Raw genomic sequence first — 27,169 nt, forward strand, 5'->3', positions numbered from 1 at the left:
GGTGCCATCTCTAGAGTATACTGTATTACTAAATGACATTAATTTGACTAAGCTTAAGAATCTGGATTGGTACAGCAATTTTTTCCCTAATTAAATGATAACTAAAAAAGCTTCTTCATATATATTTTTGGTTTCCTGGACCATCCCATATGTAGTCTTCTGCATGAAGAATCAGCACATGGGAATCAGTATGACCGTATCATTACTAGATGTTTCTTGACTACTTCAAGACCTTGACTATGTCTCTTCTAACAATCTAACCACTCCCTTTGCCACTATAAATTACTTATTACAGTGCAGGGAAGGCTAGAACCACTCGCATTGCAGTGCGCTTTTTTTGTTTGTTTAATTTGCTTTCCGTTTTGCTAAGACTCTAGCTAGCAGTGTTCAATCTCCTTGTTTTGCTTTCAGTATTGCTCACGTTTTACATCTTCTCAGACCACCATTTTAGAAGTTTGAAATGCACAGTACATGAGTAAATGCATCTTGAGTGGCTCAAGTATGCATTCCTAAATCAAATCAGCGCAATATTACAGAATTTGTTAACCTTTGGACTTTCTTTTGTGAAAACTTTCCATTTAAAGTGTTATTGAAGTTGTAAAACTTCGACAAGTTCAAGGGTGAAGCTCAAACTGAACAACATACAGCTTCCAGTCCTCAAACTTCTGCTCTTGTTAGCATGCATTCTCTACCATACATTTCGCTGACCATCTTTGTATCACTCATTTCATAAATGTGGCATAAACCTACTCTCCTCGGGTACACAAGCTTTAGCTGGCATGTTGCTTCAGAATCCATTCTCTTCGAATCTGACTTTGTTGTGACTGAGATTGAAACAGTTGAACCGGAGGTTTTTGTGGATGAGGTAATTTGTGCTACTCGGGCTTCTCCCTCTACAATTAATGCACATATAGAGACATGACACCATCTTCCACAAGTTAGAGGTGCAAAACCTTATTGGAGAACATAATGGGAAAATTAATACAGAATAATAAAGATGACATTACCCTGCTTTCACTAGTTACACTGTAGTACTTGTACCCTTCACGAGCGGTGTGTTCTATCCAATTACAAGGTGGAAGTGCAACCTGCCCACCTACAGGTGCTGAAGCGGGAGTCGTAGCGGCTGTTGTTGAAGACCCAGGCACAGCAGCTGCATTAGAAAGACTGTTGGGAACTGTCTGCCCTTGAGGAATGTATATCCTGGCCATGGAGACTGCAACGGAAAATATACAGTCAAAAAGCGACATGTATAGATAAAACCGCCATCGTCCCAGTTTACAGTGGGGCACTCAAATCCATGATACACTGGTCAAAACTGTACAACTCAACTGGTGAGCAAAACTAAATAAGAAGGTAAGAAAAGATGCTTAGAAATCCAATATCTGCAATAACCTGTATAGTTTAGTTGCCTGGGCATTCGGCGGCTGAGATAAGTTCTGACCAGATTAACGCAACATATGGAACTTTTGCTGTAGCTGAGGGCATGCTTGTTGTGATGACTGAAAGCTAATTGTAAAGCTTGTGTTTGCTGAGACAGGACCTGAGCGATTGGTGTGGAAGCTGATGCAACTGTTGCTGATGATGAATACCAGGAGGCCCAAAGACAACATGTGGCAAGTTTGGAGGCATCAGCTGGAGGGGGAGGGAGGGTACCACAACTTAGCTTAATTCTGTGCTGGTGAACATCCCATGTACACCCGAGTGATAGTGACCTGGTACAGCAGCAACTGATGATTAGCAAAGAGTTCAAATAAAATAGGATTGAGAGAGCTGGAAGTTACAGATATACCTGTGTTATCGTCAATTGGTCCCTCAAGAATTGTAGATCAGCAATATGGACCACTATGCTTGCGTTAGCATTATCAAGATTTTTTTGTAGAAAAGCACTGGCCTGCAATAAAATAACCTTAGAAGTTAGTATTCATTGATTTATGTCAGTGGATTGAAATTCTGCGATAAGACAGGTGATTGTAGCTCAATACTGATATGACCAGTGTTATGAAGTTCACGGAATTCAGCGAATTTAAAGGTTTTCCTTGTGTGGTTTTGCTAACCCAACAGTAACTGTTACCTAAGACCAGAAACCCTTTTTTCATTTTGCGGTTCCAGTTCTACTATAGTTCATCCATTCCATGCCTTCAGCTCAGTACTAATTAACACCACTATAACAAATCACTTACATTCCCAGGTTTTCCAGAATAGGATGAAGAGAGAGTAAAAAGTATCTAGCTGAAGACCTGAGCAATGTGATGCAGGGGCATTTGATTGCGATATCGTTTTGGCTTTCTAAAGTTCGTCACAATGTTAATCAACAGTTCTCCTTCTCTTCCACGCAATACTGATTACAACGCACATATGCATATCTAATTAACTTTGACGATTACACAAGATTCATTGATGATCTATAACCATCACATGGCACTAACATTTCTATTAAAACGTTTTACATACGACACAAACTAAAGCCAAGTTCTTGCAAGAATGTTTCCTGAGGACACTAACTTTTATGTGGCTAAGGGTCCAGAAGAGTGACATTTCGTCAGAAAGAACAGCTTCGTGTTCTTACCCTGTATACTGGTACTACGGTACTACTAAATGAAAATAGCACTATTATTGATATGCAAATTCTCAACAAACGGACCTCTTCACTTGTGTATTCCAGCATGATTTCTGTTCTCAACCATGGACACACAAAGTCTGACTCCTTGATGGGGCTAGCGAATTTATGCCTTCCAAAATCAAAAAAATCAGCTATTAGTTCCTGCAACCAGGTAGAATGAGGAAAATCTTATTATGAACCATTGATGCGAAGAATAAGTATCAATAATACGGGGGAGCCTTCAAGCCTATGGAAGCACCAAACATTGCATGCTAAGACTCCCAATTGAACCACAAACAGTAAGTAAGTCGTATCAGAGCAAGATAGAATATTCAGCTCTAAAGAAGCAAACGGTGGTGGCTCAACGTGACCAAAAGCAAGAAGCTTTTATATCAATAAACTCAAGTTGTTCATGAAAATTTCAGATTTAAATAAAAACAAAAGTTTTTTTATATATATTACATACAGTAAAAGAACGCGGGTCCCATGGTAGAGCATTACACAAATAGTAACTTATCAAATATCCAGTTAGGAAGTCCATAAAAGAAGGCAGCATTGATAACTGTCTTTTTGGTAGCAGATGGTTTATCATAATTATTTATCCGTAGTTGTTCATCCGAAACACAATTTCAGAAACTGACAGATGAAAGATTTTAAGATTATGGCAGAAAATAAGCTGGGATGAGCCAGGACTAAAACAAGATGTGGTATGAGCCCAAGCCTCACTCTTAAGACGTAAAGGAGTTGGTCTGGAAATTCAGAATTTACCCATTGCCATTTGGGATTATAGATAAGATAACAAGAAATAATCAAATATATAATTAAGGGACCAGGATGATGGACTTGTAGAGGCCGAGACACAAAAGCCCCTGCTTGATCAAAATAAAGGCTGGATGAGCCTGGGCTCAAGCATTAACAATCAGACTTGTTTTGCTAACTCTAAAAGAAATGATAACCAGAAGCAAGCCTACTTTAAAAAAATTAATTCAATGATGATGCATCAATTAAAAAGAAATTATACGCGGATACCCCAGTGTTATTGAATCCCTAAAGTAGAGATACAAAAAACTCCCCCAGTTTCAGGGACAATGATACTTTCACTTTTTCATTTTAACCAAATAGGCCAAATTGAAAAAGTGAAAGTATCACTTTCCCTGAAACATAGGTAGTATAGACTAGCTGAAATTGTCATTAATCAAGAAGATGTGCACTAAATTTAAAACTAAATTTAATAAATCGAACAAGGGTCCATTGTGTCAAAAGCATGCAGGAAACATGAATAACGAACCTCACCAGTACCCTTGTCAGCTTGCAAACCAGCAACTATATCCAAACACTTCTCAAAGTCGGAGATGTTTGCCTGGTTACCAAGAGAACAAGGAATATGATCAGTTGTGTGGAGAAGCCAGTTTACTACAGAATGAAGCGGTAAGATTACTTTGAAAGTGTCGAGAGAAAACACACATCAAAATTATTAGACAAGCAGGCCTTTATTGTGCTTTTCAAGTCATTTAAAATGATGGTTTAAATCAACCGAATCACATTTCAAGTTTCAATCAGCCACTTAGCTTTCATTATGAATTAAAAGTGTCTACTGACTCTACACATTCTGCAGCAATTTAGCAGTTGCTTCTGAGCTACATATACTAATGTCTAGTCCGTATAAGATCTGAGATAACTGAAAGTAAGTTAAGCACCCGATGTTCCCACTGCTAAGCAAGAAGTTTCATCCTGACACCTTGTTTTTCAAACTTTTTGCTGTGTCGGCATGTATTGACATTGGTACTGATGTCATACACATGTGCAAAGAGCTACAGTTCCGCTAGCTGCTAAAGTTTTAATATATTGGCATTCTACAAAGCTTGAGAAAATGGCAGAATAAAGAAAAAAAGAGAATGAGAAGACACATAACTGCCTATTACAGTCTTACTTCGATGTTAGCCTGGATATAGACATCTTATTTCCTATAGGTTACACCAATATGTTCTTAACATTAACCCTAAGTCCCCTGTGTTTATACGTAGCTGGTGTCAGGTACCTTGTAAGATATCAGACACTAAATCTCGTACCCACGCCATTGTTACTTTTCACACTTCAGCACGCCGTACCAGTATCAGACACCGACATCTTATTCATAGAAAAACAATTCACAATTCATTATGTCTTACAAAAATATTCTCAGGTGGCATCATGAATTGTATATCCACATTAAATCCGGTCAAGAGAAATCTGTTGTAATTTGTAGACTTGCACACTACCATTATCCAGCTCAGCTTATACTTCTCAGATTATTTATCAAATCGCTGAAAGACTCAGCAGTACTCCCCGTGGTATGCATACAGGGAACTGAGGTTGGAAAGTGTCAACAAAAAGCCTAGAACTTAGTTCTAGGAATAAATGATCTATGGCATGGATCTAAATAAGTAGGGTAATGGTACAGTCAATAGAAAGCAGTGCATATACACAAAAAGCATTACATCCAAACAAAAAAGCTACTTGAGCCGACATACTACAAGCTGACTTCAGTGATCTCAACTAATATCCCTTTAATCTAAGTCTGCAGGTGATCTACAGTGCAAAACGCGTCATTTGGGAAGGTTTCTATCAAGCTGAAGTACTATTCACGAAATTTACCGATTCTAATAGAATTACTACAGTAGACATTTCATACCTAGATGGTATAACACATTATACAAGAGATAATAACGGTACTCCAGGATATTCTATATTTGTCATCCTGAAGGTATTTTCTTATCGAGAGCGGGGAGTGAACCCTAATGGGTTTAGAAAATTTAATGATCATCCTCATGTCAAACCCAGGTCATATTCTTATACTGATCATATTAAGGCCTGGACCCATACTTTATGTGAAAAAAGGCACGCCTTCATGGGAACCTCAAAATGTTTTTACAAATATTGCCTATATGTTATGTTCCCAAAACACCTAAAAGCATTGTTGTAAACAAGAGATTTACTAAATAACTTAACACTAACTTTATCCTGTTTGAACTGAAAATATATTCAGGCCATTTTGCCTCAAAAACAGCCCTCACCTGATTCTCACGTATTCACGGACTCCTTTGTTCACGTTCAAATCTCGGAGGCAAGGACTTCTCCACATCCTTAATAACTCTTTGCACTCAGTTCCTTATGCAGATTTGCAAGCTAAAAAGAACAACGAAGTTGGGAGGAGATCAGATGGATCCGAAGAAATAGGAATCAGATGGAAGAAACGAATCCGTATAAGCAACAGCAAAGACATACCTCAAGTACATTAAAAGAGCTCAGGTTTTTGTACTTCTCAGAAAACTCATCCTTGCTCTTGAACTTCACAGGGTCGGGGAAATGAAGAAAGGCCCTGCAGTAACCTTAGAAGTATAAGAAAGAGATGCAGTGACTTTTGCTGCTTTATCCCTAAAAAGAAGTTCCTACCAACATGGATTATGGTTAGCAGTAGGAAGATGCTGATGGGAAACTAGAAATGAAAGACTTAATCATCAGCGTGTAATATAATAACTTGTCTTATGATTTTTAGTTCCTTTCTATTCTTGGAATTCAAATTCATCAATTGTCCAAAGCTTCCTCTCCAACTGATGTAGAGAACTTGGAGCTCAGCATATATCAGGTCAAACCGTCAAAATAAGAAATATTTTATAGAGACATTTCATTTAATGTGTCAATTAAATTGCATGGCAGTGACAATAATAAAGTAAAGGTATTTAAAATCTTTTCTAAATACCTAACTAAACAAGCAAGAAATGTTAACAAGGTCTAGCCATTCTTATAGCATGGCGGAATAAAGATCACCGATATTCATTTGTAAGCTCCAAACTTGATTCAAGATTTTGCTAATCGAAGTGATCATAACAAATAATTACAACATCAAACAAATTGAATACTTAGATTGTTATTGACATTAGTAAAACAAATTAAACTTTCAAGAAAAAAATCCATGGAAACTTAAAAGTCATCATTTCCCTAGAAATATAAACAACCTAACAATCTTCTAAGTGAAATTTGCTGTCTCCCTCTTGATAAACATTGTACCTTGTTTCTAACCACATCTAGACATTTTGTTATAGTTTCCTGTATAATTACAGGAAAGTGAGCAAACTTACGAATTTCATCAATCATACCGCAAAAATAAAGCATCTATCAGTAAGTACAAATTAAGAAGAAGAAGAATCACCATAGCTCTTCGACACTGTTTTGTAAAGGAGCACCAGTGATTAGTAACTTGTTCTTGGTGCTAAATTCCTGGAAGACGTAAAGTTGTATTACAAAGTTACCCTAACCAACATTATAGTTTATTAGTAACATGGACTAGTCATAGAAATTTGAGGAGAGAAAACAGCATTTACCGATAGTGTTATATAAAGAGATGCTTCACTATTTTTTCAGCCTGTGTGCCTCATCAACCATAAGGTAGCTCCACTTTATCTTGGTTAGCACAGCTTTGTCCTTCAGAACTACTTCATGTGTTGTCAATGGAGCATGGAATTTGATAATCCTGCCACTTTTGCTATTTGTGTAAAACTTGTGCTGCTCACAAACCTGCAATAAAAAAAAAGAGACTATCAATCACATTCGACAAGCAAAAGAAATGAGAGAGATCTGGTATTTTCACTATATCATAGTGATGAAAGTGAGAAAGTCAGAATACCGAAAAAGAGCTACATAATACATCTATAAACATCGAAACAACAACCGATTTCACCCCTTTACTTGCTTGAGTTCTTCTTTCAAATTAAACTCCTAATGCCCAGTTTCACACTATAGCAATACATTTAGTTTTGTAGTGGGAGAGGTAAAAATTCCATGCTAAGCTGCGAAAGTCAGACAGGGCATTCCTGGCGAAAAACTTACAACGATGTCTAAGATATATAGTTGCTTCTCACTTACCAAAGGTGAATATGATCTTGAACTACATAGTTTTTGAGATGAAATTTCTAATTTTAATACATGCATCGCGATCAATATTATATAGTTGGAGACATAATTAAGCACATGCTTTGATATATATGTATTTAAAAAGCTACCAGTGTAAAAGACACATGCACCATACAGGCTAAGCTTCTTAAATATAATCAAATTGATGTAACGGAAGCCCCACCATCCCATTGAAAACGTACATACCATGACCCACCTCTCAAGCTAGCACGATTTCCAACGTATACAACAACGTTCATTTCAGGAAGCCACTTCTTACATTTTTTTCCAGTTAGACATAGTTGACAACGGTACGACGACAAGAAATGGGCCACGAATTTGTTGGGCAGTCTGTAAATAGCATATAACTGTTTATAAAAGAATTGAAAAATGCAATCAGGATAATAGTAGCAAAGAAAACCAAAATAAGCAGCAAACCTGTAGAAATTCCAGCATTGAGACAGACTGAACAGTTTTACCGTGCCCCATTTCATCAGCCGGAGTAACATTTGTATCATTTCTCCAACTAAGCTTCGCACAAGTCATTGTAAGCACAACAAAAATAAGAGACATCAGCAAACATAGTTAAGCAAATATGCAATATTGAACTTAAAGGAAGATAAACAGCGCAAAGAAAAAGTAGGGGGAGACCTATTAACACGAAAACTCAACGTCTCACCCCCTCAGGCTGATGATCATAACTTTTCGTCCTTTCAGCCAGTCAGGCCGTTCACCCAGCTTCCTAAGACTATCTAAACCAACAGGTATATTACCAAGTCAGCAAAAGAAAATACAAGGTCAAAAACAATGTAAAAAAAAGGATATAATAATATAATGTAAAAAAAGAAAATACCCTCCAGATTACATTTTTACGCATATTAGCAAAAGGCTACCCTACATTTTATTGCAATCTCCACATTCCCAGGTTTTACACTTACTCAGCATGCTGTTGCAAATAAGGACACAGGATTCTTACATGATTACAATCTACTGGTATTCATTCTTCATGAACCCAAGGACCCCATCATCATAAAACGTTATCGAGGCCCACATACACAGGGTTGAATGAGTGAATTCAAGCAACTTTTATTGACAGCAGTCCATGGTGAAGATCATCTTGGCAAACTTTTAACTCATGACTCCTTTAAACCCATGATTGCAAGCGTACAGAAATGCTAATATCATCGAATTTCCTAACCATGTATACATCAGTATATGGCCGAACATGGTGCTAAAGAGACCTGGGCTTGCTGGTAAAAAAAGAAAATCTGACCAGGGAAAAAGGCAGTCTACTTGAAAAAAAAAATATGTTGTAGCTTCAAGTAGAATAAAAGTACTTTCACATCAGCTGAGATGTGCGACTTGTATGTTATTTATGCACATAAGCAATAGAAACACTGACTATACTGACGGCATGCTAAAATTCTAGGGGACATATATATTGGCCTTTCTGCGCACCTACATCCTAATTGATTGTGTAGTAAGAGCGTAAAAGTTGAACCGGTTGCTTAGAAACTTGAACTTGAAGCGGAGAGACATAAGACAACATGAAATGTACCTCTGCTTTTTTTCCACTGGAAATCCACCATTTTCCCTTGGGCGGTCGTCCTCCCTGGCCTTGTACTCATCAACAGCATCCTGACCAAATGCAATATCTATGTCTCTTTCCCTGAAATGATAACACATGAAGCAGGCAATGTAAAAATAGTTAGATAGACAAAATGCAGGAGATAAAATTACTTTACCAGTATGGGCCCACAATAAAATATTATGAGATCAATATAGACTATATATACCAGGTCACTTCAACATAGGATAGTCCCTGCCACTTGACCATATACTCTGGAGTCGCATCATCTGAACCACCTTTGGTTGCAGCAGCAAACATCCGTTCAACCTGGTATAAACTTAGATAAGAATCATAAGATGGTAACAGAACACTAGACGCCAAAAAGAGGGAGAAAAACAAACCTGACTATATTGCTTGATAAAATCTAATCCATTTCCTTGCCCACATAATGGACCTCAACCTAAATAACATAATAAATAAAAATGAGCAACGACTGTGCCAAGATTTACACAGAAAGGAAACTGAGATAAGTAGTCAAAGTAAGTGCAAGCTCAGAATTATTGAAGTAAAATAGCATCTAAGCAACAAGGACATGATCATTACTTGAAAATAAGTTATAGAATAAAAAAAGGCAAGTAAAAATCCAAACTTTATTAGTGAGAATTTTAAACAAAATATAAAAGGCAAGTAAATAACCCTAACGACTTAGACATAAAGAGAATCTCAAACAAAAACTTATGTTTGGGATGCCAACGGTATCAGTGTTTGTAATCGTTACAGGTATTTAATTAGTTTCTATGAAGACTGTGATTTGTTGGGCATCTCATTAAATCAACAAATCACACAGTCTTCGTAGAGACTAATCTAAATACCCGCTTGGCTGTAACGATTACAAACACCGATACAGTTGGGAATCTCAAACGTAAGTTTTTTGCTGCAATGATTTCCACCGGCAGTTTGAATACGACTGCCCCCTTCCATTTTATAAAGAATCCTGTTTCCTTCCAATCCATGCATACTTATTGCTGTTTAAAGCATCTTCAGCCATTCCCTTCAGCTGGTGCCACAGAACTCTTTCAATATAATCACTGTCTTCCCCTTTGATGTCTTCCTGAGAATTATGATTCAAGAAGGTTATGCAAATTATTGAGTCAATAGGAACAAAATGAGTAAAACACAAATCACAGCCTGAAAGCCATTATAAGATGAAACCTGCGAAGTAGACTCAATGAGAAGTGAAAAGTAATACCCAACAACCACGGAGCATAAAAAGTTCAAAACCCATGCAAATATTCTATATAGTTTCTTCACATGTTTATTGGTGATCACCACATCCTATTCTAGGTCATATTGCAATATAAAAGTAAATTAAAACCAACGGGACAGGAGAATTACACTATTTACTAGTTAGGTGCCCACAGCAATTACAGAAGGTCTCATGAATACAATAAGTTCGAAGATTCGCCTCTATTTATTATCATCGTAAATGAATGTTACCTTCCAATATTCAGTTTCTGTAATCTGCCAAAAAAGAAAAAAAAACAAGATACTCATTTGCAGATGAATCCTCAGATTCCCTAGAGGTTTTCTAAAATCAGTGGAAGTATATGTTTTATTACACTGCAACCCGATAAAAACAAAACCCATTTGTGAAAACCTCTACAAAACTCAACATTATAATCAATTGTGACATAAAGCCATACCTAAATCAAGACACCAAGGAGAGTGAAAATAGATCAAACCTTTCTGGAAGAAATGCTGAGGAAGAAGTGACATCAAGACCTGACTGTGTTAAATCCGTTTGAACATCAGATAGAAATGAAGCTCCGGGTATACCCCTTCTTCCACTAACGATGAAGACGAAGCCGTTGAAGAAGCTTTAGAGAAAAACAAAGCGACAGGGAGACAAAGAAAGTTCTGAGCTAGGTATATGTGAGCGTAATGGGCCTATGTTGGGCCTCGGTTTCTTGTGTGCTCTTGGTTATTACTTATGTATACTCGTGTTCTTGCAAATGTCTTTTTTTTTCTTTTTTTCTTTTTTGGTGGTAGTAGGATAAGGATCTTCATATGAAATTTTGAGTTTCTACTTGTGGTAGACCAAAATAGGTTAAAAGTTCTTTGAAATTTGGGTATATAGAGAACTTATATAAATTCTTAGAACATGTCTTAGTTAGTGAGTCCGTTACAAATTTTGTTTTTTTTGAGATTTTATTATGTTATTCTTCTAAAGCATTTTTGAGCACCGAATAGGGTTTTTAAATGTATGAAAATTTTATTTGATAGGTAAATTACTTTACCGGAACGAAAGTTGGTTTGAATTAGTGGGTAACAATACTGCCTCAATTTTACGTGTTTGATTTTTGTGAAGAGATTTATGTCACATTTCCGAAACACATGAACCGAAAGTTAAAGGTAATATTTTGATTATTTTTAAGGATATTTAGATTTTGGGTCCCAAATTTGTGACCAGTGTTGAGTTAGTACTACAAAAATTTTAATCAAAGTTTGGATCTCATAACTTGAGTTGGGCGTCTTGACAGTTAGAAAAATTAGTTAAGGAACTGTTTGCGGGCAAAATAACCTACTGGTTTTCTGGTAAAAAATAGTGGAGAAGGAAAGTTCTTGATGAAGCAGATGCTCTATGAAGCAAATCATCCAAAACTTTAAACAAATATATTGCACGGGAGTACTTTGAGTTCGAGAGACTGATTTGTAGCTAGGACCCTGGCCTTAACCAAGACAACGGTCGTTCCAGGTTCAATTCGGTCACAAGAGGAGGAGAAGGGTCGGTTTGTAGGGAGGGAAGCTGAGATTGTGTGGATATCAATAGAGATTGATCCGTTGGTGACGTGATGTGTTGAACTGCTTTGAAGATGATTTTATGTGTAGACTAGAGAAATTTAGTGAAAGTGTTTGATAATTTGACTGCCGTGGGTTTGCTTACGTTGAGTCTTGTTAGTCTTTCTTATCCAATCATAGGTTCGGAAACCTATTTATTGTAGCACTCAATCTCCTGTAAGTGGTGGCAGTTGAAGGAAGTGGAAGTATGGGAAGTGAGAGAACAAGCCAAAAACCACTTCCACTTTGCATGGAAGACTTTTTTGATCGACCATCCACTATTCCATTTTCTCCTTTAACTGCCAGCACGCCTTACATCACACGTGTTGTAGGCCGCCAGACCAAACCCCTAGTGATATCCCCTCATGTTACATGAATTGATGTCTCATGTGAAAGTCTGCTTTGCAGACGTATTTAATGTGGTCAATCTTTGACATAATACTATGAGCTTTAACTATGAACTGAACAAACAAAGTTCAAGGTTATGATCAAACCCCTAGTGATATCCCCTCATGTTACATGAATTGATGTCTCATGTGAAAGTCTGCTTTGCAGACGTATTTAATGTGGTCAATCTTTGACATAATACTATGAGCTTTAACTATGAACTGAACAAACAAAGTTCAAGGTTATGATCGATGAAACATGGAGTGTTGGAACACCGACATGCTATGTAGACGTTGAATTAGGTCATGACACATCATTATGCTAGTTGAAGCAGTAATAATAGTCGAATGACTTGGATATATGGTTGGATGAGATTGCTAGATCGATCATAAACCATTATGTTGGTGCACTGAGCACTTATGAAAATAATCATTATTGAATGATTATATAAGGTTTTTCTCGATCCATGTGTCATGAGCCAGTCGAATGATGATGAGAGATTATAATATTAAAATGATGGTCTACTGACGAACCAAACGTTGGTCGATGGATCAATAAAATACTATAGTTGGATCAATATGGAATTCTCGAATATTGATAGTTGAATCAACATGAGAATTATACTGCTACTCAAATATTGATAGCTGAATCAATATGAAGAACATTGCTCTATGGAGCAATTAAATATTGATAGTTAAATCAATATTGCCAAAGGTGGCGGTTCTGAACCTTGTTGGCCGTGACCCACATTGCTAGCTAGAACAAATAAGGTTATTGACAGATGAAGCAATAGGGCAAGTACTGCTGGTCAGAGCAAATACTGTTAGATCAATGAATAATTGGTAGTAAGACTAAATAAAACATTAATTAAAAATAATGGTAGCTGGGTCGAATATTATTTAATTAATTTAAAATATTGATTGTTGGATTAATATTAAAATATTGGGGTTTGAACCTGTTCAGAATTATGCTAGACATAGTATTAGGTTCGAAAATCCTGATTTTGATCAATGGATGATCAACTGAGAATCAACCAATGGATGAGAGAGAGACCATATACATGACGTGATGGACCGACCATGTAGTACCCAGATGCCCGACTGATTATTCACCAAACTCCTTTGCAGAGCAATTGGTGAAATGATGATTAATTGTTGTCTAATCATTATTAAAATAGTGCTTGACTAAGCAATAGGTAGTAAAACCTAATTATGGAGAGAGGAGGAACCAACAAAGGGGTATGGAACCGGCCTTTGGTGGTCGTAAGACCATCTGATGGTGAGTGGATCATCTTCCCAGTTGCTGGAGAGAGTTTGAACCAAACCAAATATGGACTTTGGATGACTAATTAGATCAAAAATCATCAAAGGAGGTGGGACCGACTTTTGCAAGCAAAATGGCCGACCATGACCGGTCATGGTGGCATGCCCGTGTCGTCATGCTATCCGCGGACCAATCCTGAGAATTTTCGATATTTTCTGATGGTTCATCGAGCATTATTTCATCCTTCTATGAAGAATCTGAGTTTAAATGAAACTCTTAATCTTTGTTGAAAGACCAACCATTAAAAATATTAAAATAATATCATTTTAATATTTCTCATGGTAGAAAGACATGATAGTTGCGGGACCACATGATTTGCTAACCATATGGTTCGTGGAGCAAGATTTGAAAAGATATGGAAATAAGGAGTTTTGATCAAAAGTGGAAATTCCTCGAAAGAGGAAACCCTTATAATAATAAAATAATAAAGAAAATAAAAAGGAGGGGGCCGACCATGATGGTCGTCCATAGTGACGAGCCATGATGGTTGGTCCCACAAAAATCCTTTTTTATATTATTTTATTATTATTTTCTCTTCATTTTCCTTCTCTGATCAAACTTCCATATCCTTGTTCTTCCATGTTTTGAATGCTCTTTTGAGCATTATTATTAAAGACACCATCGCCTTTTACTCGGGATTTACTCGGGGGCGTCACATATGCACGAAAGGTAAATGTTCATTACTGCTCCATGGAATTCAGCTGAGAAAAGCCGTAGATCCTGAGTAAGTGAACATTAGGGTATTTTTAGGAATTCAACCGATGAATACTGCGAGTGGAATTAATTAGTGTCTTTATACTAGCATGCAATATGTCTAGGAGCATATGTGATCAACATCATATTTATTCTCTAGATCAGACACCAGAGATGAATTCCAAATTCAAAATGACATCGAGTCTATTAGCTTAATCATGAAATATATGGAACATTGAAAGTTTTTGCCTCAGAAAGCCTAATGTCGACAACATATATTATTGCTTTCATGAAGTTATAGAACTGCAATTCACTTTTCTTGCGGAAGGTGAAGACACGAATTTCTTATGATTCAGAAACTGATCAGAGATGCATAATTTTTGGTGTGATTACAGATGTGACCTTCGTCAAAATCCACCATCAACGGGAACCAAAGCTAAGTTTTTGCTTAATTACTAACCCAGACATTTTATTTCAGTTAGAAATGTGTAGGGTTAAGAACTACCCATAAAATAACGGTTGGATTATTTTTTTTTCCGTTCTTCCGTATAACAAAACTCATGAAGTTCACCATTTCCATTATTCACTGCCGAAATATCAATAAAAAAAAATACAAGAAAATTTCTCTCAACAAAATAGAAAATAAATACTTTTATATATGCGTGTTTAGTCGACCTTAATGCCCAAAATGAAGTCAGCCTTTTTAACTTCTTGATAATCGTAATCAATATCTTGTTAAATCAAAATAAGAAGAGAGCTAATTATAATATTCTTCTAATGAATTTGATTATTAATAAATATTATTTACAATTTTGATGTGTGGGTTTGAATGGATTCAATTGGTTTTAACCAGAATATTGGGTAAATAGGTTTTAATTTGATTTTGTTATGTTTCCATGTGGAAGATTAAAAATAACAAAATCTAGAAAAAATAAAATTAAAGAGAAAGAAGTTCTAATTCAATTTGATTTGTAGTTATTATAACAACAATAATTTTTAATTGAAAATAAATCTAGAGATGGTGGTGGTGAAGACTTTGTTGATACAATTAGTGGTTTTGAATAACTCAAACCATGTCTTACGTTTCTTTCATTTCTCGTGGAAGTTTAGTGGCTGGAATAAGTTTGTAAGTTAGGGATTTGTATGACTAGTACTTAGATTTTTCTTTCTTGGTTGGGGTTTTATCTCACCGAACTTTAAAAGGATGATTTGAAACTTACTTACTGGAACTGAAAGTTTTTTTTGCTCGTTTATAATTGACATCTCTAACTTCATCTTCGATTGTTATGATCTGCAGTATGGAAAGCGAAACAATATGATAAAGCTTAATGAAAGTTTTTATGAAATTTTTTTTGTTACTAAAAATTTTGTATTCATTGATTGGATCAGGAAGTTATTATGGTCGAATTAAAGTGTTGGCTTGATTGTGGTCGAAAACCGAGAGATTATTTTAGTTTATTAGTTGTTAATTGGAAAATCATTTTTAATTTACGAGATTAAGCAAAACCTAAAACCATAAATGTATACTTTTCTGCTCGAATATGTTCTTATTTTTGGCAATCAGGAAAAAAATCTAAAATAAGAGAACTAATGAAAAAAGTTTTTTAAACAAAGAAGAATCTCATAGTGAAGGATCGGCCATTGGGGACAAATTCCTTGGTGGATGCATAACTCAGTCTTAGAGTTAGCAAACCTCGTTTGAATGTTGCGTCTCTAGATCTAAATTCGGCTGACACGATTATTATTCCTGTCTTGAAACTTTTTATAAAATTTGAGAGTTTTTTTTTTTTTGTTATTCTCTGGTTGGAACTTAATTATTAACCAGGGTTTGTTTGCTTCCAATTTATTTTGAATCTTTTCAAAATTCTTACAATTTACATATTTTATGATTTCGGTTTAACATTTCATTATGACGTACAATTTCTCTTTATGCAATTTGATACGTTGATGTCTCTGAAAAGATTCATGCTCATATTTTCCAAACACATGAACTTAAAGTTAAGGATATCTCTTTGGTTGTTTTTAATGAGCACATCGTCAATCACATTTTACAAGAACTAAACTTTAAAATTTACTTGTTTAAGAATCCAAATAATCTTTCCAATAAAACCTATTTAGTAGTAGTTCTCTGTGATCCGCATCATTCCAAAATGTAGGGAAAACAACATAACATTTATCATATTGTACCTTTTGATAATCGCTCCAAGAAAAAAATATGGTTTGAGTCTTTAAAATAAGCACGTTTTTAATCACATTTTACATGAACTAGATTTTAAAATATACTTGTTTAAGAATCCAAATAATCTTTCATATGAAACCTAGTATTTAGCAATAGTTCTTTGTGATTCGTTCCAAATATAAGGAAAATAAGGTAACATTTATCATATTGTTCTTTTTGATAATCACTCCAAGTAAAAATACGATTTGAGAATTTATATTCGGATGAAATGTAATAACCGGTAGATCGCAATTCCAATTGATATGTTTCTGGCATATGAAAAACTCAGTATTAGATTATAAAAATAAGGATGAAAATTATATGGATGGAAAATAAGATTAATTTATTAAGGTGGTAATTAAGGAAATTCTTTAGTTTTTCTCTATACTAAAAAAGATATTTGTCAAGGAAGTCACATTTTTTATATATCAATAGGTATGTCATGTTTTTTTTTTTACTTTTAGTATTTAGGTAAGTCATGTAACAAGATATACACAGTGTTCGTATTAGCTAGCTAGAGAAGCTCGCATAATAAGAAACGTACAGTGTATTAGTTAGACGCAGTGAAAATCCTACTAGCATTTCTTTCATTCCTACAAGATAAAATTAATTCGTGTCACATCACGAGACATGGAGAACTGCATTTCCCCATAGAAAAAGAAGAATACATAGATATCATCATCATCATAACTAGTAATATGAATAGTTTGGTAACTTCTTTAAACTATTTTTTTTCCAAATAAAAAACTTAATATTATTTTATATTTAATCGTGATACTTATGGGTAGCGGATGTCCGATCACGGTAATATCTCTGATCAATAAAAGGATCTGGGTCTGCAGGAAAAGCATATGACATAACATATTCACCAACATGTTCTCCAACCCGATGTCCACTATATAACACTCTATGGAGCGGGACCCTGAAGTCGAGATAGGGGTGTGTGACAGTTGTCAAGGGGATGGTATAGTCAGGCTAGCCTACATCAAAGATAACTAATTTATAATCTATAGTTACATATTGAGGGAAAATTAATCAAAAAATCTATACTTGTGCACCTAAGGAAATCAATCAAAAAAGTTGCAAAAGAGTGCTTACCATGATATATAAGCTGCTGCTATAAGATGCAATGTAAAACGTTTTTGGTCAAAATACTAATTTATCTAACTATTGAATCACAGACGCTTTGTATTTCCAAATTGTCATTAAGGCCACGAGTTACCAAGTACAAAGATCATTACCTGAAGTATTGTTATGAGAATTGATCCTAGACCTTCCTCCCAGCCAAATGCAAATGCTTCAACCTAGTTGAACATTCCTTAAGAATTTAAAGCGAAAATGTATAGGTATCGATCCTATATTAGAGAATGACAGCAAACTGAACACATGCAAATCATGACACATAAGCAACATTCTACGGGTCAGAAATTAGTTGTGAGTGGAAGTACTTATAACAAAATTTTGTACTGCATAAGAAAGTCACTAATGACCTATTCAGAAATTTTCACACTCGTGTCGGGGTGGTATAACTATAACCCTCAAAAAGAAAAACATTGGGGTAGTACAGTTTTACCAAGGCAACCCCCATACAGTGAACCAACAAAAATCTTCACATTTATAAAATGAGACCTACTAAACCAAAATCACAAAGATAAAGATAAATAGAGAGAGTAAACAATACATAACTTGGGGGCAAAGAGGATAAAGGCGAGATTAATTTATTAAATGGATATCCTGGTGTCCCGTAGTTTAAATCAAAACTTGATATGTTCAAGAAGGTTGTCTGTAAACTCAGGGCGTAGAACACTGATATGCAGTTAAGGATACAATAACCAGTGTGGATATATCTAAGCATACCAGCTAAAAAAGGCACGACATAATGGTTTTCGACTAGTTCAACGTGGCAAAAACTTGTAATAACGTAAAACACAACTCAAGAGTTCATTTTAAGGTCAATTGAAGCTAAGGAGGAGAAAATTTGAACTGGGATTCAAAAAATTTAAATACTAACTCATATAACTATTCTCAATCGCAAATATAACGACATCTACATTTTCGAATTATCATTTACGCCACATATTATGTTATTACAAGGCAAACACATCGAACCACATACTATGTTATTACAAGTAAAAAACATTTGTTTATTTGGAAAATAGTTTACAAGGCAAACTATTTTTACTAGTTAGAAAATAATATTAAGGCAAGGTAGTAATAATATGATCATTTCTAAATAATCTCTACCAATTAAGGCAATAACCTCTACCAATTTACCAATTTACCCTTTAAGCAATAATATTTTTTTACTAGTTATTTTTCCCAAATAAACAACTTAATATTATTTATGTTAATTTTAAATGTATAGTTTGGTAACTTCTTTTAACTAGCAATATCAAAACAAATTACAACTTAAAGTTGATCATTTTTATTGGGTAAATTAGCAGAGGTTATTTAGAAAAAGGCATCTTTTTTTTTTATCTGATCACCATTTATTCAAAACATCCTTCAACTAATACACAAACACGTTGTGTGCCCAAACAGATTTCTTTTTGCCCAATTTTTTTTAGAAAAAACGAGTTCAAATCAAATATAAATATTATTGTTGATTCATAAACATACTAATTAAATACCAGCCATATATACCCATTGTGTTAGATTTCTAATTTGATATATATTTTGGGTCAGACATATCTCAAAGCAGTTTGATTACAGACCAAGTTCTATACAAATTAAAGCGCTTCGTATAACACTATACGAGCTTAATTAGAAGATCAGGAAATCTGGTGTTGTACTGATCTTCATAAAGTTCAATGGAGACAGTAGTGAGAGAAATAATACAAAGATTGTGAAATAGAAATATAACATCAATACGTATAAAAAGAAGAAAAATCAGGAAGACGATGGTGAGTACAACTTAACGTTCGTAGAAAACAGTGTCAACCGGTTATTATATGCTTGACACATGTCATACTCTGGTTGGTGGGACATGAAGGGATAGGGAAAAGAGGGACAGGAGACTCGGAGACGAAAATAAGAAGAAAACTCACGATCCGAGTACTTCTTATTCAGTCAGTAGCAAATTGTTATTCCTAATCTAACAATGTATTTAAAAACCAAAACAGTTCATACGGATCGTCATTCTATCCAACGATATTACACCATTTCAGAAGTTTGACAAAGTCCAAATTAAATTTATATAAATAACCACCACTATCCACCATCATCTCTCTCAAATCTCAAATCTCAAAAAATATCAAAGAAATAAAAATACAGAAGAGAGAAAGAAATTTGAATTTCAGAGTGAGTGAGAAAAAATGCCAGGAAGAGGAAAAAGAGGAAAGGGATTTGGCGAAGGAGGAGCAAAGAGGCATAGAAAAGTTCTGAGAGACAACATCCAAGGTATCACTAAACCAGCTATCAGGATATTAGCAAGAAGAGGTGGAGTCAAACATATCAATGGTCTGATTTATGAAGAAACTCGTGGTGTTCTTAAGATATTTCTTGAGAATGTGGTTCGTGATGCTGTTACTTACACTGAACATGCTAGGAGGAAGACTGAAAAAGCGGGGGTCTAACAACACCACCCAATATTTCGCTTAGCAATTTGTATGGACTAACTCCGAAATACTTTCTAGAGAATCAACTAGACAGTCAGACTCAATCTAGGTAAAAATATCTCAAGGAGTTAACATCTCTCTCTTGTTTTGATTTACTCAAGCTAATAGAAATCAGCGAGTCTTTAATCAAACACAAGGAATAACTTGGATAGTACAAAGACCAGTATCCAAGGATCAATCAATGACAATCAACAACCAAAGGTTGGATTACTCTAATTGATGATCTAACGCACAACCTGTATTATTTAAATTATAAAGATAAAACAATATAATGAGGAAATAGAAATAACACATACACCAGGGATTTCGTTAACGAGGAAACCGCAAATGCAGAAAAACCCCGGGACCTAGTCCAGATTGAACACATACTGTATTAAGACGCTACAGAAACTAGCCTACTCCAAGCTAACTTCGGACTGGACTGTAGTTGAACCCCAATCAGTCTTCCACCTATCCAAGGAACAATTGTACTCCCTACGCCTCTGATCCCAGCGGGATACTGCACACTTGATTCCCTTAGATGATCTCACCCACAACTAAGAGTTGCTATGACCCAAAATCGCAGGCTTTGACAATAAACAAATTTGTCTCACAAAGACAAGTCTATCAAAGGATCAATATGTCTCCCACAGATAAACCCTAAAGGTTTTGTTCCGTCTTTTGATAATAATCAAGGTGAACATGAACCAATTTCTAATCCGGTCTTATATTCCCTAAGAACACCCTAGAGTTATCAATCACCTCACAACAATCTTAATCGTATGGTAGCGAAACAAGATGTTGCGGAATCACAAACAATGAGACGAAGATGTTTGTGATTACATTTTATATCTTGCCTATCGGAGATATCAATCTCAAGCCAATCAATATGATTGTACTCATATGGTCTTATGTTGTCTTTGGAAACCAACTTCTTAGACGAAGATAAATTCCTACATACCTCAGCAGTATTCTGAGCAAGTTTAAGCTTCCTTGCCAATCGATTTGCTCTTCGTTGAAGTTTTTTGGCGTGCCTCACTTGATGTTTGTACTTGTAACATATTGATAGTTCATGACCCTTCTGAGAACAAATCAATCATGTCAAACTTGGATAGTATTCAGGCATCTGTGGTGTGAAAGCAGCCAGACACATAGTATATCATGAAACATTATAAACAGAGTTTCCAAAGGATGGGTCAATTGATTCATCCAGCTTGATTGGATTTTCTTCTTCACCCAAACCATCAAGGTTGATATATGTATTGCTATAATTATCACAATGTTTTCACATAGAAGACCAACACTTAATTTCTTATCTTCATCAGAATCATAGATCTCATACATCTCATCAAGTGTTACAGCAAGACCTTTGATCCCAGTGTATTTTCTACGATTTGGGCACTCGTTTGAAAAATGACCAAAACCTTTACACTTAAAGCACTGTGGCATATACTCGTCATCAGCCTCGTCAACATCCCTGTTTTTAGGAGGGACGCGATTGTGAGGTTTATCTGATGACCTAGGTTTGTCTCTTGAAAACCGTTTACTTCTCTTCAATAGAAGATCCCTAAAATGTCTTGTGATCAAGGAGACTGATTTGTCAAGATCTTTATCCGAAAAATCACCCTCAGACTGATCATCCTTAGAGACACATACACTTTTACATTTATCAAGTAACTTAGTGTTCTTCTGTGCTTTAAAGGAAATATCCTTTCCGATTTTGGATGTATGCTCACGATCAAAGATCTTTAGCTTTCCAATCAATGTATTTCTGGAAAGATTATCAAGGTTATTTCCCTCAACGATGGCATGCTTCTTAGACTCGTATCTAGATAGCATCGATCTGAGAATTTTCATCACAATGTCCTTTTCAGGAATAGTCTTACCCAATGCAAAAGATGCATTAACAATTTCATACACTCTGTGATTAAACTCATCAAATGTATCTTCATCTGCCATACGAAGGTTCTCCCAGTCGGAATTAAGGTTTTGAAGCCTAGCTTCCTTTTCACTGGAGTTACCTTCAAATACGGTTTCTAAGGTATCCCAAGCATCTTTAGACCTAGTGCAATTTGACACATGGTGCTGAAGATTTGGGGTAATGGTATGTATGATGGCGTTCAAACCGTCGGAATTTTTCTTTGCAGCAAGTATCTCGGCAGGATTATATTCACCAATATTCTTGGGAACGTTTACATCTCCAACTGCCACAACGGGGGCATCATAGCCATTGACAACATATACCCATGATTGAAAATCACGCGCTTGAAGAAAATCTCGCATAACAATTTTCCACCATAAGTAATTAGCCCATCGAAGACTGGTGGTACGTTAATAGAGATAACACCTCTGTCCATAGAGTCAGATCAGTACAAACACAGACTTGTAAGGTCTTGAACGTGTTTGCCTGCTCTGATACCAATTGAAAAAGCGGGGTCTAACAACAACACCCAATATTTCTCCTAACAATCTGTATGGACTAACTCCGAAACACTTTTTATAGAATCAACTAGACAGTCAGACTCAATCTAGGTAAAAGTATCTCAAGGAGTTAATATCTCTCTCTTGTTTTGATTTACTCAAGCTAATAGAAATTAGCGAGTCTTTAACCAAACACAAGGAACAACTTGGATGGTAACAAAGACCAATATCAAAGGATCAATCAATGATAATCAACAAACAAAGGTTGGATTACTCTAATTGATGATCTAACGCACAACCTGTATTATTTCAATTATAAAGATAAGACAATATAATGCGGAAATAAAAATAACACACACTATAGATTTTGTTAACGAGGAAACTGCAAATGCAGAAAAACTCCGGGACCTAGTCCAAATTTAACAAACATTGTATTAAGCTGCTACAGACACTAGCATACTCCAAGCTAACTTCGGACTGGACTGTAGTTGAACGCCAATCAGTCTCCCACCGATCCAAGGTACAGTTGTACTCCCTACGCCTCTGATCCCAGCAGGATACTGCGCACTTGATTCCCTTAGCTGATCCCACCCACAACTAAGAGTTGCTACGACCCGAAATCGCAGGATTTGACAATAAACAAATTTGTCTCACACAGACAAGTCTATCAAAGGATCAATCTTTCTCCCACAGATAAACCCTAAAGGTTTTGTTCCGTCTTTTGATAATAAGCAAGGTGAACTGGAACCAATTGATAATCCGGTATTATATTCCCGAAGAATAGCCTAGAGTTATCAATCACCTCACAACAATCTTAATCATATGGTAGCGAAAAAAGATGTTGCGGAATCACAAACAATGAGACGAAGATGTTTGTGATTACTTTTTATATCTTTCCTATTGGAGATATCAATCTCAAGCCAATCAATCTGATTGTACTCGTACGATAGAAGATGCAAGATCAGATCACACAACTATGATAAAAGTAGTATCGGTCTAGCTTCACAATCCCAATGAAGTCTTTAAGTCGTTAACCTGGTTTTAGAAGAAGAAAACCAAAGGTTAAAGGAGAAACGACTCTATCACGCAAACTAGTATCACATGTAAGGTGTGGGGATTAGTTTTGCACAATACTAGATGTCTCCTTTATATAGTCTTTCAAATCACGGTTTGCAATTAACTTATATTGGTAACAAAGCAATCAATATCCACCGTTAGATGAAAACTTGATTTAGATTCAAGTTAATATTTCTCAACCGTTAGATCGAAAACTTAGCTTGTTACACACACTTGACAATGCACGTTTCTAGGTTTGTTAACCGTACCCAAACGTATGCACTTGTTGGTTTCAATAGTTAACCAAAAGGTTAGCCATATGAGCATTTCATATCAACCATGTTCTTCTTCACCATAACTAGTTCAAATGACTTCAAATGAACTAGTTAGAGAGTTGTTCAATTGCAAGGAAAGCTTATGTACTACACAAGACACAATTGAAGCAAAAATGATTTGATTCACTTGAATCGGTTCATGAACTTTTATAGCCACGATTTGCAAACTGCGTTCCTTAGTCTTTTTAAGTTTAAGTTCAGAAATCATCTTCAGATATATATCTTCTCAAGTTCGCAGACTAGGTTCGCGGACTCAAGTTACCGGGCAGAGTTTACAAACTCCAGCAGAAATTCTCGGGAATGAGAACTTCGCCGGTTCGCGAACTGGGTTCGCGGACTGAGTTCGCGGACTTAGCTTCACGCAAGTAGTTTGTCAACTCCAACAAAAATTCTCGGGTTTGATAACTTCGGCAGTTCGCGGACTTGGCTCACGCCATTCTTCCGGTTCTCTAGATCAACAAAGTTCGCAAACTTTGGTTCAAGGAATAGGACTTATACATAAATGTGTTTCTACAAAAATGTTGATGTCCACCATTGGTTATGTAATCTAAACTCTCATTTCAATCATTGAAACGTTCTTAGAGGACGTTATGTAGTTGTTACACCATTTCTCGTCAAAGCAATTTTCAAGATGATTGAAACATATCATGACTTTCGTGACTATGTAAAGATAAACTTGATCGAAGCGAAAAGCTTACCAACACATATTTCGAGATATATATAGGCGAGGTATACTCGACTCGAAATACCAAATGTGTATAATCTAAGTCTATATATATAGCATACGACTTCTTGTCTCAAAGAGTAAGAGATAGAGTAGATAGAATTTTGAGTGATAGATAAGTTCAAGTCTTCACATACCGTTTTGTCGAGAAGTTCCACCGGTTCCTTGAGTAGTTCTTCTACTTGTATAATGAATCGCCATGAAGTCCTTGAGCTCAACTACACTTTTTATCCTAGTCCGAGATTTATCTATAATAGACCAGAAATCAAGACTTATAGTTTTGATCAATAACATTGACAAACATGCTTGAGATAACAACGCATGCGAGTTCGACCGGGCAATGCTCTAACAAAGACTGTTACTACGATGGATGTTGTTTATGCACTCAAGATACAAGGAAGAACTTTTTATGGTTTTGAGGGTTCGGGATTTTTTTCTTTCTTTTGTCCCTGGGTTTTATATTATTGTAAAAAGATGTTGAAATTAGGGTTTTTAGTAGAGTAGTTTCAAGTTGATGATGTAATGGCCACATGAAGTTCAATGTAATATCTGATAGTCATTATCTCTGTTCAATGCAAACGTTGATTTTTTGTTACAGATTCAAGTAGATTTCATATTTTTAATTAGGTATATTGTATTTTTATCTAATTTTGTTAATTGTGAATTCTATTTAAAAGTTTCAACTTGGGAGGACTTGAGGTATCTCAGACTTGATTGATCCAATTTCAGAGGCATCTCAAGAATGGCCTAAACCTTATAAAGTGAAATGAAATCCATATCAGTAAGTTTCGAATTTTTCATTTTCATTGTATAGTTCTTTGTTCTCAGGAAGGTTCCTATTGGGGGTGGATAACCCACCCATTTTCCATGCCATCTGGCATGGCAAACTGGTCGCGCCACTATGAGGAAAAAGATAAGCGATCAAGTCTCTACCGTTTGTTTGATTTTACATCTCCAACGACTCTTTCTCTAACTCTATAAAAATGTGACATTCAAACACAAAATTTACACCAAATTTTTTACATAAAAAGTTTATATCTTTTCTTACAAAACGACAAGTTTGAATCCCAACTTGACTTGGCTACCCAACTTGATTTTTCCGAAGTGGTGCTTGAAGCAGTCATTTGTAAGATATGTGATGGTTACAAAGAAATAGGTAAAAACCAAATAAGTCTACAAGTTTTGGATATTAACCAAATCAAACCTGCAACTAAGAAAAAACAAAGAAAAGTTCAAGACAATGAAAATTTGAAGGAAAAGAAAAAGATAAACAAAGGAAACTCCGTTCATGAGCACATTGATTTTAAGTTTGGTGAAAATGAAGAAGATAAACAAGATGAATAACATTGTCCCAAATTTTTATTTTTAAAGTCTTTATTGTAATCAGTTGTGTCTAGTTTATATCTTATTATCTAGATTAATGAAAGAGGTACTAATGTAAATTATCTAGATTAATGAAAGAGGCACTAACGTAAATTATCAAACTTAATGAAAGATGCACCAGTTTATATTAATATCTTAAACTTAAACTTTGATAATAACTTTAAACCTTGATTACATAAAAATGCATCATACAAATGAAAGATGTATCATACAAATGAAAATATAAATACATCATATTTGGGAAACACCCTCAAGATAAGGTAATAACTTTCAAATTGAAAATATTTACCCACTCTATTGCGCCATTCAACCCAACACATTTGCTCCATATCAGACTCGGTTTGACCATTTACTCGGTTTCGATTACCTTCACTAAGCGCAGCAACAAATAAGATCGCATCCTTGCTGATTACTCCAAAGCGATGGCACAAAGTATTTGCATCTCGATTATTGAGGTTCAATGTTTCTACTTGAAATCTCTGAAATATGTTTTGCCATAAAGTATGTTGATCTTGTTGTGCGCCATTGGCCATATATTCTGTAACAAGAACATAATTCCTGCAAATGAGTTCATCTTCAGCTAAGCTAAATTTACGACCTCGACTTCGAACTGACATATTAGATTTGTGGAGTGAAAGAAGGAAAGTTTAAGAAATGGTGTGAGTTGAAACGAAACTAGATATTGTATTTATAGGTGATGAAATGGTGACCCTTGGATGATAAGCAGTGGGCGGTCGAGTTTACTCCAATGGCGGTTTAACTTCGATCGGCCGGTTTGTATTGCACCGAACTGTCTAGTCTCGACCGCTCAGTAGTGACTCGACCTAGCCTGGAAAAGTGAAAAATTAACTTGTTCCATAATGAGTGCAAAAATGGCAAACTTTACAGCTTGCCATGCCGATAAGAACCGGCCCCATATACTCCTATTAACCAATTTTTTTGAAATCTTATTGATCTACTTGCAATATTCCTTAAGTCCTGAATTGATCTACTTGAGCACCCACTAGATGAATTAGTATGCTCCAATTGTAACGTAACCTTGTCCTTCACAATTACATCTAGATCTCCCCAAAACCGTACTTCTTTTCTTGTTC

At 35.6% G+C, this 27,169-nt stretch overlaps 1 long non-coding RNA gene across 3 annotated transcripts; it reads right to left on the reverse strand.

The window, feature by feature from the left end:
- Positions 1-498: 498 nt before the first annotated feature.
- On the reverse strand, positions 499-9,684 carry LOC113319149. 3 transcript variants are annotated; one of them, XR_003345162.1, is made up of 16 exons: positions 9,503-9,684; positions 9,328-9,428; positions 9,090-9,200; positions 8,183-8,283; positions 7,970-8,057; positions 7,749-7,882; positions 6,964-7,156; positions 6,792-6,859; positions 5,867-5,960; positions 5,656-5,767; positions 3,896-3,962; positions 2,645-2,732; positions 1,793-1,894; positions 1,396-1,715; positions 1,008-1,216; positions 499-893 (listed from the first exon to the last, which is right to left on the reverse strand). It is a non-coding gene; the product is annotated as an uncharacterized LOC113319149 (long non-coding RNA). The 3 variants fall into 3 exon arrangements; XR_003345161.1 differs by having other exon boundaries at positions 7,970-8,062; XR_003345163.1 differs by having other exon boundaries at positions 1,008-1,318; positions 7,970-8,062.
- Between the last annotated feature and the right edge of the window lie 17,485 nt (positions 9,685-27,169).

Source organism: Papaver somniferum, chromosome 10 (genome assembly GCF_003573695.1).
Source record: "Papaver somniferum cultivar HN1 chromosome 10, ASM357369v1, whole genome shotgun sequence".
Taxonomy (NCBI): Eukaryota; Viridiplantae; Streptophyta; class Magnoliopsida; order Ranunculales; family Papaveraceae; genus Papaver; species Papaver somniferum.